Here is a 13391-nt window from a genome sequence, read left to right as displayed (position 1 = left end):
GCACTTTAGAATTGAAATATCAGGCGACTTTTTGCTGGTAAGTAGCTACTCGGAGTTGGGCTTGCTCACATTTCTCATTGATTAAGTCCAGGGATTCCATTAACAGCTGGCTATTGGAGCCTTGGTCGTACGTTATTCTGCGATGCGACGACGGATCTAACTCAACAGGCAACCTAGCCTCATACCCATAAGCTAAGGAAAATGGAGTATGGCCTGTTGCTGTTCGGTGGGAAGTTCTGTACGACCAAAGGACTTCAGGTAATTGTTCTGGCCATGCCCCTTTAGCTTCTTCAAGTCTTTTCTTCAGAGTATCTTTTAGCATTTTATTGATTGCTTTGACTTGTCCATTTTCTTGGGGATGAGCGACTGAAGAAAAGCTCTTGATAATTCCATGTCGTTCGCAGAAGTCTGTGAATAGATCACTATCAAATTGTGTGTTGTTGTCTGAGACGATTTTCCTCGGCAATCCATAGCGACATATGATGTTTTTTATCACAAAATCCAGCACTTTCTTGGTTGTTATGGTTGCGAGTGGTTCAGCTTCGGCCCATTTAGTGAAGTAATCGACAGCAACCACAACATATTTGACGCTGCCCTTTCTTGTGGGTAGAGATCCAATCAAGTCTATACCCCAGATTGTGAATGGCCACAGACTTTGCATCTGTTTTAGCTCATTAGGGGCTGCTCATGGAATTTTGGAGAACCTCTGACACTTGTCGCACCTCCGCACAAATTCCATCGAGTCTTCATTCATTGTTGGCTAAAAATACCCTTGCCTCAGGATCTTTTTTGCTAAGCTTTGCCTTTAGTGTGGTCCCCACAAAAGCCTTCGTGTACCTCTTTCATCAACTCCTTGGCCTTTTTTTTTTAAATACATCTGAGGAGTGGCATTGAGTATCCCCTTCAGTAAAAGATTCCATCGACCAGGGTATACCTAGTGGCCTACCGCTGAAGGGTCCTGGCTTTGTTTCTGTCCGTCGGCAACACGCCTTGCATCAGATACTCTATGTATGGTGCCATCCATGTATCTGTTAGGAGTGTGTCCTAAAAGCATGTAAAGACATTTGTGTTTTCTATGAATAAATAAATACAATGGTTTGTTATTATTGTTATATTTAGATTGTTAAATTATTGTTTGAATACTTTTGTAAATATCAGAAAAATTCCATATTCATTATTGAGGATGTGATCTTGTATTAGTACGAGAGAATTAAGATCACATGAATGAATAAAAATAGTCAACAACAACAAATTAAAGTTATGGAATTCTTTAATTGGAGTTGTAAGTACGGTTTACTGAGTATCATAATGATACAAATAATCTAGATTCAGATTATTGATGTGGAAAGACATCTTGGTAAAGGTGCTTTATATAATATGATTATATATGACATGGACCGATATGAATTAAAGTCTTTATCCAAAAACCATTTAACAATAAAGACTTGTAATTCATATCATAACTGATGATCATTTATAGATCAACCTAAATCCTGAGTGTTCATGAACTCCTGTTCATGTAAATTAATTCTTTTGATTCATTCGTTAAGGTCTCTTCAAAGAATGAGGTTGTACGCCCTGGTTTTCCCACGGGCTGATTAGCAGGTCGAGCCTCGGACTAATCAAGGTTAGTCCGTAAACTTCCCCAGCTCGGAGATCTTGTTTCCCACTTAGCTCGAGGTATCCTCAAGAACTCGCCAAGGCTGCCCAAGCCTGGGGGAAGGAATCCTTAAGGCCGAAGGTTGGGTCAGGGAAGCAGCTCGTGGTGCGAGCTGCTACTCGTGGATCTCTGACCCTTTGTAAAGTCAACACACGCAAGATAAACGTGCCTATATCTGACATCACGTGTCCGATATCTCCCTGACTTCCCGGACACGCAGCAGGAACGTGCGCATTCAGACACCCACGGCTGGGTTGGGCCGTGCGGCCCATTATCTCCTTACATACTGATTAGACCACACTTATGTGTCAGGTTTAGGAATTAATCATAAATGTTACAGAGTTGATATGACAAATGGTAAGGTCACGGGATGACCTCCCTACCAACTTCCAGGTGCCTTCTCCTATAAATATGGGGACCCTGGGAGTTGATAGGGGTTGGAAAAAATAGTCTCTGAAGAGCCATATACTTTGTAAACCAAATACCCAGAATATATCAATAATATTGACTAGTGGAGTAGAAGGATTTTAACCTTTGAACCACTTAAAAAGCGTGTCTTGAGTCACCTAGTTCATTCTCTAAGATTTCATATCTGTGACGGTTCTACTTTCAGCACTAATCCCTTTCTCTTCTTCTCGTAATTACCTGTTGGCGAAGAACCGCGTCAACAGTTTGGTGCTTTCATTGAGAGCAAGTTCAACTAGTGCTGCCACAAACATCCAACTATGGTGACCACTCGATCCAGACATGGTAACGAAACAGAACAGCATGATGGGCAGGAGGCCCACCATGTTGCCATCCCTGATGAGCAAATTCCTGAAGTCCAGCAGAGGCCAGGAAAGCATCCGGCGGGCCAGGACGACACTGGTAGCTCAGCACCCCGGCCACCTAATCCGAACCCGTGTTATTATACTGCGGTGGAGATGGAGAATGCTCAACTGAGGACCCAGTTAGCAACAGCCGGTCGGGAAATCCAGGATATTCTGGCCCGACTACCCCCTCTCACAACCAACGTTAACGTTGGAGAGAGGCAAGGTGAGGCTCCTAAGTCTCGCCGGAGTAATCGGTCCAGACATAGCCGTTCGGATAGGCCTCATGCAGCCAACTCCACCCCTTCATCACACCATCAAGAGGCAAACTTCAGGGAAATGCCTGGGGTCAGACAACAACAATACAGCCGTTCGGTTAGGACGTCAACCCCTAGCTCTCAACCTTCCTCGAGGGCGCCCAGAAGAGCTCGAGGAAACTCCCGAAGGAGATCCGGGGTGGGCCAGCAGCGCCAGCCCGTCCTAGAAGACCGTTCTGCGCCTCGTCCAGCTCGCCCAGCGCAGGACCAGTAAGCTGGCAGGGCCGAAAGGCCCCCGCCAAATTTGATCCGTCCGGACGGAACTAGGATCGCCTCCCCAGTCAGGCATCCTCCTTCTCCAATCAGATACCCATCTCCTCAGCCCATTCGGGACATCCCGGCCTACGGGAGCAGTAGGAGAGACCCGCCGTCAGCTAGGCCTTCCTGGCGCAGCAGGGTGCCAGGGGAAGGATCATATCGTAACCGCCAAAGACGCACTCCAAGCCTATCCAGCAGGAGCCACTGGACCGGTAGTCGCCAGAGTGATCTCTCGGGAGGAGACCTGCTTCAGCGACTGAGTTCGGCACAAAGTCACCAGACTACACAGGGAGGCGACCTACGAGATCACCTCAACTCTCACAGAGACGATCGAACCGGAGATGGTAGGCAGGCCCGCTCGGCGGGAGTTCGATCCGAAGTACGTAACGGAGGGAATGTCCCAAATAACCTATCTCAAGATAGGAGGGGCAACAACCCACCCAATATGTACAATGGGTCCGGAGCTGTGGAACAGCCCCGAAATAACCCAGGATCTCAGGACAAAACCCTCGAGCGCCTAACTCAGATGGAGGAGCTGATGAGAAAGCTCCTAACAGAAAAAGAAAAAGACGAGTATGATTCGTGCGATGAAATGGAACTCTTCGCCCCCAATATAGCAGCAACGACCTACCCATCTGGTTTCCGTATGCCCCATTTGTCAAAGTTCAACGGGGACGGGGACCCGTCGGATCATTTGGGGATGTTCAACACCCTAATGATGGCTCATAACATTGGCCCGGAGCTGCGTTGCTTGATATTCCCTTCCATAATGATCGGACCTGCCAGGCAGTGGTTCAAGCAAAGTAAAAGACAGTCAATCAGTTCCTGGAAGACTTTTTTAGCCAACTTCAAAAGGGCATTACGCGCCTCCCAGGCCGCCCGAGTCTAGGCCGACTCCCTAGCTAACGTGAGACAGCAGCCCGGTGAAACGCTAAAAGCCTACTTGAGCAGATTCGCGAATGTCGCTGCTCGAGCCCAAGACACTGACCATAGCTCTAAGCTCATGGCCATGAGAACCGGAATCCTGGTCGGAGGAGACCTGTGGAAAGATATTCAGAGGAAGGGAGTCAGCTCGGTTAACGAATTCCTTAACAGAGCCCAAGAATGGATAAACTTAGAAGAAGCTGAAGCTTCAGCCGCGGGGACCAGCCAGGTTCCCGAGAAGCCCGCTGGAGCAGGGACGGAGATCGCGGTGGCAATCCCCGGCGACGCGCAGAACAACCAGCCCGGCGGTGGCAAAAGAAAGGGAAACGGTGAAAACAGCCAGCACGGTAAAAAGAAGAATAAGTCTGTGGATAAATTCAAGCCCGTGTTCACAACATATACCGAGCTCACCCAGTCCAGGGAAAATATTTTCCTGGCCAACGCTGCTCGGGTCCCCTGGAAGAGGCCGGAGCCATTGAAACACCACAAGGGAAAGAGAGATACTTCGAAGTTCTGCCGTTTCCATAACGACGTCGGCCACAATACCGACGATTGCAGGCATCTAAAAGATGAAATCGAGACTCTCATCCGAGCAGGCCCCTTGGCGCAATATTCACGAAACAGGGTCCCAGCGGGTCGACCAACTCCAGAAGTCCCAGCCAATCAGCCCGGGCCTTGGGTAGATCAGGACGTCCCTCCTCCCGTGATCGAGGGAGAGATATCCACCATCTCTGGAGGGCCGCATATGGCTGGCACGAGCAGACGCGCCCAGAAGAGGTATGTGAATGAGTTAAAGGCCCACAACGGAGCGGAGTTCGTCCCGGAGCAACGTCAGTCAAAACAGCAACGGCTAGAGAAACAACCGATAACTTTCACGGAGGAAGACGCAGGCCATGTCCAATTCCCTCATAACGATCCCTTGGTCGTAGCAGTCCAGCTCGCCAACCGGAAAGTAAGGAGAGTGTTGGTGGACAATGGGAGCTCGGTGAACCTCCTATTCCGATCCACCTTAGAAAAGATGGGTCTGACTATCGCCGAGCTAAAGGCAACCTCGATGATGCTATATGGCTTTTCGGGAGAAGGATCAGCAGCGATAGGGACGATCGAGCTGGTGATCACCCTAGGAGAAGAGTCTCGGACAGTCTCCAAGCTACTTGAGTTCGTGGTCATTGACTGCTCCGCTGCCTACAACGCCATTTTGGGCCGACCTGCGCTCATAGCTTTTGAGGCCATCACTTCCGTTCGACACCTCGCCATGAAGTTCCCTACTTCAACAGGAGTCTGTACCATCAAGGGCGATCAGCTCGCTGCCAGGGAATGCTACAGCATTTCCATGAAGGGAAGGTCTAAACCCGGGCAGCTGGCAATGACCATTCAGGGCGAGGAGGAATCTTAGGGACCCTTGGCGGCTCCTAAGATTGAAAAACCTCAGATTTTCGAAGAGGAAAAGCTCGCCTTAAGTGAGGACATTGACCCCCGTGTAGGCGAGGACAGATCCGAGCTCCAGGCTATTGAAGAGCTCGAGGAGGTGAACATTGATAAACAAAATCCGTCACGGACGGTTAAGCTTGGGAAGAACCTCTGTGACCAAAGAAAAGCGGAGCTGACTACTTTTCTGCAGAAAAACCTGGACGTGTTCGCATGGTCGCACGAGGACATGATAGGGATCAGCCTGAGTGTCATTATGCACACACTCCACCTGGATAAAAGTGTTCCTACCAAATCCCAAAAGCAGAGGCGTTTAGGAACGACCCGAGCCGAAGCCCTTGAAGAAGAAGTGGCCCGGCTCAAAAAGTGCGGCTTTATCCGCGAAGCCAAATTTCCAATTTGGGTCGCTAATTCTGTGCTGGTTCCTAAGCCCAACGGGAAGTGGCGAACTTGTATTGACTTCTCCAACCTGAATAAAGCCTGCCCCAAGGATTGCTTTCCATTGCCAAGGATCGATCAGCTGGTGGATGCCACGGCGGGGCACGAGCTCATGTCCTTCATGGACGCATACTCAGGCTACAATCAGATCGCAATGAATCCGGCAGATCAGGAACATACCACCTTCATGACCCCGACTAATGTCTATTGCTATAAGGTCATGCCGTTTGGTCTGAAGAATGCCAGAGCTACCTATCAGAGGCTAGTAAACAGGATGTTCGCGGACCAGATCGGAAAGAACATGGAGGTGTATGTTGATGACATGCTTGTCAAATCAAAGACTGCCGACAACCATGTTTCCGACCTGGAAGAATGTTTTAAAATACTACGGGAATACGGCATGAGGCTCAATCCTTAGAAATGCACCTTCGGTGTCGCGTCAGGGAAATTCCTGGGGTTCATAGTCAATACCCGAGGAATCGAGGCAAACCGCGACAAAATCAGGTCATTGCTCGAGCTTCCTTCCCCCAGATCGCGGAAAGACGTCCAAGGCCTCACAGGAAGAGTGGCAGCACTCAACCGGTTCATTTCCAAATCAACCGAAAAGTGTTTGCCCTTCTACAACCTGCTCCGGGGAAACAAGAAGTTTGAGTGGACAGTAGAATGCGAAAGCGCATTCCTCGACTTGAAGGCGCATCTGGCTGAACCGCCCGTGCTGTCCAAGCCCAGGGCAGGAGAACCTCTTTTCCTCTACATGGCCGTCACTGAGGATGCAGCAAGCACCGTGCTAGTACGAGAAGAGGACCAAGTTCAAAAGCCAGTCTACTACATCAGCAAGAGACTCCTCGGAGTAGAGTCACGATACCCACTGATGGAAAAATTGGCGTTTTGCCTAATCACAGCCTCGCGAAAGCTCAGACCATATTTCCAGTCCCACTCGGTACACGTCATGACCGATCAGCCTCTAAGGCAGGTTTTGCAAAAGCCTGAAGCATCGGGACGTTTGTTAAAGTGGGCGGTCGAGCTCAGTCAGTTCGAGATTTTCTATACTCCACGAACTGCCATAAAAAGTCAGGCCTTGGCTGACTTCGTGGCGGAGTGCACGGGATTCCAGGAGAATCCATCAGAAAGCTTGCCTCAGGTCGCTTCCCCACATTCGTCGTGGAAGATCTTCGTTGATGGTTCATCTAACGAGAACGGCTCCGGGGCCGGAATCATCCTGATATCCCCCGAGGGACATAGATTCCACTCGGCGCTAAGGTTCGGGTTCAAGGCATCTAACAACGAGGCAGAGTACGAGGCTTTGTTAGCTGGGCTGAGGGTAGCTAGTGAGCTAAAGGCGAGCTCCGTCCAGTGCTTCAGTGACTCCCAGCTCGTGGTGAACCAGGTTCTGGGAGAGTATCAGGCGCGAGGACCCAAGATGGCTGCCTATTTGGCAAAAGTAAAAGACGAGCTGTCCGCATTTGGGCGAGGGTCGATCGAACAGATACCTCGGGAGTAGAACGCCAACGCAGATGCTCTCGCCAAACTCGCCACCTCGGGAGAGACAGAAACCCTGGGGTTGGTGCCAATAGAATTCTTGGAAAAACCAAGTATAGAAGGAGATCGGGCAGAGATCGAGATGATTGATATTAGGCCGACCTGGATGACTCCCATTCTTGAGTATCTCGTCGAGGGCAGGTTACCCGAAGAGCGTAACGACGCACGACGAGTCCTTTATCAAGCTCCTAGATATACGCTAGTCGAAGGAGTGTTGTACCGATGTAGGCACTCCCTACCTCTCCTCTGGTGCGTTCTTCCAAGTGAAGCGAAGACCATTCTGCAGGAAGTTCACGAAGGATTCTGCGGAGACCACACTGGGGGGCAAAGCCTGGCCTTAAAGGTTCTCAGGCAAGGTTATTATTGGCCGACTCTGTCCAAAGACTCAATCTCGTATGTGAAAAGGTGCGACAAGTGTCAGTGATTCGCTGTCGTTGCCCGAACTCCTCCGGTCGAGCTAAAAATGATCTCGGCTCCTTGGCCATTTGCCGTTTGGGGAATAGATCTAGTGGGCGCCCTGCCCACCAGAAAGGGCGGGGTCCGTTACGCCATGGTAGCCATTGACTACTTCATCAAGTGGGCCGAAGCAGAGCCATTGGCGACAATAACATCGAAGAAAGTACTCGACTTTGTGGTGAAAAGCATCATCTGTCGATTTGGCCTTCCTAAGAAGATCGTCTCCGACAACGGCACCCAATTTGACAGCGATCTGTTCACCGAATTTTGTGAAAGGCACGGAATTGTGAAAAGCTTCTCGTCCGTGGCCTATCCCCAGGCGAACGGCCAGGTCGAGGCTGTGAACAAAAATCTAAAGGCAAGCCTCAAGAAGAGGCTAGATGAGGCAAAGGGGGTCTGGCCAGACCAGCTCCCCCAGGTCCTGTGGGCATACCGGACCTCGCATCGAACCCCCATGGGTCACACTCCTTTCTCCCTAACCTTTGGGAGTGAAGCAGTCCTCTCCGTGGAGGTTAAAGTTCTGCCACATAGGGTCCAGTCCTACGACCAAGATCGGAACCACGAACTCCTATGCCATTCCCTAGACCTAGTTGATGAAAGGCGGGAGGATTCGCAACTCCAACTTGCCCATTATCAGCAGAAGATCACTCGCTACTTCAACACTAAGGTCAAAAAACGTGCCTTTAGCGTTGGCGATTTGGTCCTAAGGAGAGTTTTCCTGGCCGGAAAAGATCCCAAAGATGGCGTTTTGGGACCAAACTGGGAAGGACCATACCAGGTCATCGAAGTCATCAAGGAGGGAACTTATAAGTTAGCTCGACTTGATGGAGGGGCGATCCCGCGGACTTGGAATGCCATCCACTTAAAGAAATACTATCAATGATCCACTTGTAAGGCCTGGAGGGCCACTTTCTATGTATAAATAAGAATCAAATGTTTCTTTTTATTTGCAAGTGTGATTTTTAAAAGTAACCACGAAAGACCCTTTCCCAGTTACTTGGGGGGCATATGGTACCTGGATATAACCAGGTCTCCTTAACGACTTAGATGTTGACTCTTATCTATGGATAAGGGTTAACGTGAACTAAGTCCTATCCTGGTTTTAACCGGGTCATAAAACTTAGAAGTTAACTTAAATTTATTGATCGTGGTTCTTCTTAAAGAGCTCGGGATATGGATAAAAGTTAACACGAACTAAGTTTTCAAAATAAGTTTCTGGTTTTAACCGGGTCATAAAACTTAGAAGTTAACTTAAATTTATTGATCGTGGTTCTTCTTAAAGAGCTCGGGATATGGATAAAAGTTAACACGAACTAAGTTTTCAAAATAAGTTCTTGGTTTCAACCGGGTCATAAAACTTAGAAGTTAACTTAAATTTATTGATCGTGGTTCTTCTTAAAAAGCTCGGGATATGGATAAAAGTTAACACGAACTAAGTTTTCAAAATAAGTTCCTGGTTTTAACCGGGTCATAAAACTTAGGAGTTAACTTAAATTTATTGATCGTGGTTCTTCTTAAAGAGCTCGGGATATGGATAAAAGTTAACACGAACTAAGTTTTCAAAATAAGTTCCTGGTTTTAACCGGGTCATAAAACTTAGAAGTTAACTTAAATTTATTGATCGTGGTTCTTCTTAAAGAGCTCGGGATATGGATAAAAGTTAACACGAACTAAGTTTTCAAAATAAGTTCCTGGTTTTAACCGGGTCATAAAACTTGGAAGTTAACTTAAGTTTATTGGTCGCGGCTCTTTCTTAAAGAGCTCGGGATATAAATAACGGTTAGCATGAACTAAATTTATATATAAATATATATATAAGTTAAAATGGCCAAGTAAATCGTCTCGAGGTGAAAACACCTCATTAAAAGGTTACAAAGACAAAATAAAAATAATTAAAAATGCATAAGGAGGAGTGCCCTAAGCCCCATTAGCTGGTCCTTTTGAGGTCGCGGTCTCGCGCTGCTCCGCCGCGCCAGAGGCTTCCCCAGTCTCCGAGGGCGGTACCTCTTTGTTTAGGCGGGCTTGGAGCTTCGGCAGCAAAATAGCCCAGAGGTTCGGCGGCATAAAAGAGAAGTCAGCATCCGGGTAATGGGCCCAGCAGTGATAGAACAGGTCCTGCATGGACTGCTCCGAGATGGCCCGCTTGGCTTCCAAGGCGGCCTCCAGGGCGGCCTGGGCCTCGGTCTTCGCTGCCTCGAGATCTGTTCGCGAAGTGGCAAGGGAGGTTTCAAGTTCTCGGTTCTTTGAGCGGCTCCTCTCTAGCTCGGCCTTCGAAGCCGCCAGTGCATCTTTCGCCGCCTGAGCTTCCTGAAGGGCGGCCTGGCGCTCAGCCTCCATCTCCTCGAGCTGAGCCTTGGTCCTGGCGATACCTCGATGTACGGCAGCAATGCCCTGCAAGAAAGGAAGGATAAGTTGGCTAGGTGGAAAAAAAAGGCATTGTGTAAATGTTAAAGCTTTAAAAGAAGTGGGGCAGATTACCGTTAGGGTCATGTCCATCGAAGACTCTATGACTCAGACCGGGCTCGTTGTTTCGATAGCCCGGAGATCCTTCTCTTTGAGCTTGTAGAAGCAGCCGACGGCATAGCTTGCCGACTCATACACCGTCCCCCGGAATGCTTCTGGGATTTTTCCCAGATCCTGGGAGTCGACCGGGATGCGTACGTCCGGGGCTGCCACAGCCGGAGTCCCGACCTCCAGTACCACGTCCTGGGTTGCTGGTGGAGATCGCTGAGGCGGCGGGGGCATGTGTCCTGCTCCGAGAGCAGGAAGGATTGCCCCCTCGACCTGGGATGGCAGGGTCTTTTCCTTCTCCTTAGCTAGGGATTTGGTAGAGGCCCCGGACGCGCTCTTGGACACTCGGAGCCTTTTCAACCTTGGCCCTGCTGGGGGATTTCCGCCGAAGACTACACCCCGCAGATTACCCCCGGGCTGAGACATCTCTTCTGCCAAAAACAAAAACATGGTTATTACAAGTTAGCAAACATGCAGAGGTTAAAAGAAAAAAAGTATACGAATATTAAGGGAGCCCTACCCCCCGAGCTGGAAGAGCCTAGGACAATTATCTCACGAACTGGCGCGGATTCTAGGTTCGGTTCTAACTCGGGGCTTGACTCTTCTACATACTGTCTAAACCCCGGAGCATAGGCAGCGCTCTGAAGTGATGGCCATGTGCGTAAGTTGGTCCCATACTCCTCAAAAAGGATCGACCTAAAAGCTAGGGTGTTATCTACTACTATGGTACCCCTAGGCCGGCTCTCTTGGTGATCCAGCACGAGCCAGTCAACACAATGGAGCAGGAGTGTATTCAGGTCCGGGTCCCTCCCGTGACGATGGACGATCTGCCTAGGATTGAACCTAACCAGCCGGGGCTCTGCAGTGGCCCTATCTACATTCTTAAACAAATAAGGGTTACCTTGGCCGGAAGGACCCGCGGCTGCTTCGGTTTAGATCCTCTCCTCATCCATCCCCTGAGCGACCTCCAAGGTCCTCTTTCTATTCCTCACGAGCGGAACGTCAGCTATTTTGTCCTCCTCGTCCTCCTCTTCCGTGACCTCCTCCACGGCGATAGGTCTGTTTGCGCGAGCTGGGGGCGGCCCCCGAAGCCTCTTCAGGTTCAGAGTCTGATTTGGAAAAATCAGTTTGCAGAACACCATCGTCTCGTCCGTCACGAGCGCGCGGTAGTCCTTTTCACTGGGGGGAAAGCCCGCCAGTGTTTCATATTGACCCCCGAGGGTCGCAGACTCCTCGGTCCTCGCGTAGATGGCTGCAAGATTGGGTTAGAATCAGAATGGAATACAGGAGGAGCTAAAATTAAACAACACTTAAAAGGCGAGCTAGGGTCAGGGTTCACTTACGAGGACGATTGAAGTAGTGGTGCTCACAGTTCCGGAACCCAGTTGACATGAAGAACTGGTCCTTGAAGTCATTTGGATGGCTTGGCAGCTCGATGACCGCCGCCGTATTAGGAAAACGGGTTAAATAGTAAAACCCGTCACCTCGCCCCCGCTGATCCGGGCTGGCTTTGAGGCAAAATAAATATAAAATATCAGCAGGAGTAGGGACCTCCCACTCCTGCTTCTTGAACAAGTACCTCAACCCTGCCAGCAGACGGTAGGAGTTGGGGGGGAGCTGAAAAGGGGCCAACCCCACGTAGTTCAGGAAATCAACGAAGTACTGATCCAGGGGGAGGAAGGCCCCTGCCTTGAAGTGTTCACCGCTCCAGGCCGCGAACGATTCGTCTAGCGGCGTACAGCTCCGCTCGCCCTCCGCAGCAGGTCGGGCTATGACTGAGGCTTTCCCCAATGGGATCTTGTGGGTGAGGAAGAGTTTGTTGATCTTTACCCGATCGGTTACCTTTGAGACGATTCTCTCCGCCTCAAAGAATGCGTCGGGGGCCACCTCGACTTGCCTCTCCACGGCCGGCCCGAAGTGGGGGATCGGCGAGCTTGACATCACCGCCTTTCCTTTCTCTTGCTGGGAGATCGAGCTTCCCACGTTCTTCTGAGGCAGATTCCTTTTTGGAGCCATCTGGTCGCCTATCGAACAAAAGAAAACACTTTAGAAAAGGCGACCCAAGCAGAAGGACGAAGCAATTATTATTTACACGAGCTGAGGTAAGCCCAGCCCGTGGAGAGTGGAACCACGCGGTTCAATGAACACGCGCATATGCTCCCAACAGATCCCAGATTACTCGGAATTCGTGTGTTAGGGGGTTCAGAGTAAAAATTTGCCTTGGGAGGGAAGTTTCAACAGGCAGAACGTTGCAAAACCGCTTTTGAAGCGTATCCCCTAAGCTACCCGGTTTTGCACCCAAAATTCCTAAAGATCCTAGCCAGAAATTGTTCCTGAAGAAGCCTATTGAAACCCATACTCTAAGGCGATTTCCTACAACAAGTGTGCCCTAGCCTAAAAGGGGCTGTCACCCTCCTACCCACGCAACCCAGAAAACCCTTGCATGCGGCTGTAGTAAATTTTTTTACCTAAACTACAGTGGCATGCTTTCAAAATGAACAGGGTCAAAAAACTTACAGTATATGGCTGGATGGAAAACGAGAGAGTTGCGTTGGTAGGAGCCTCGTCGATGCAGTAGCTTCCAAAGCTTTGGAGGAACTCGTGCGCCTAAGCTTCGTGAACAAGGAAAATGGTGGCAGTAGAGTCGAGGGTTTCGTTCTTCTAAAAGTCAGAGAAGGAAGAAGGAAAGAGATTTGGGAAATTTTTGGATGAAGGGGTGGTCCGTGCGTAGGATGGCCACCCCTTTTTTATATAAGGGAAGGATCACGTGAAGAAGGCTCTTGGATGGCCCTAGTGAGGGATCCGAGGCCTTCCACTCGAAATATGAAACGACGGCTGGGCAATAGGCTAGGCCATTAAATGCGGTTCTCATAAAATGTACCGTCACCACCCACGGCGTTCCACGTATCAGACGCCTGCACAAAAAGTGGAATGTGAAGGGTTATGGGGAAGTCTAAAAGCCCCTACTGTGGTCTTCTATATATGACGTCATATACCACGAGCAGGAGCTTGGGGGGCAGATGTACGCCCTGGTTTTCTCACGGGCTGATT

This window comes from Humulus lupulus, chromosome 1 (genome assembly GCF_963169125.1).
Source record: "Humulus lupulus chromosome 1, drHumLupu1.1, whole genome shotgun sequence".
Lineage (NCBI taxonomy): Eukaryota > Viridiplantae > Streptophyta > Magnoliopsida > Rosales > Cannabaceae > Humulus > Humulus lupulus.
Note: the sequence above shows the minus strand (reverse complement) of the source record.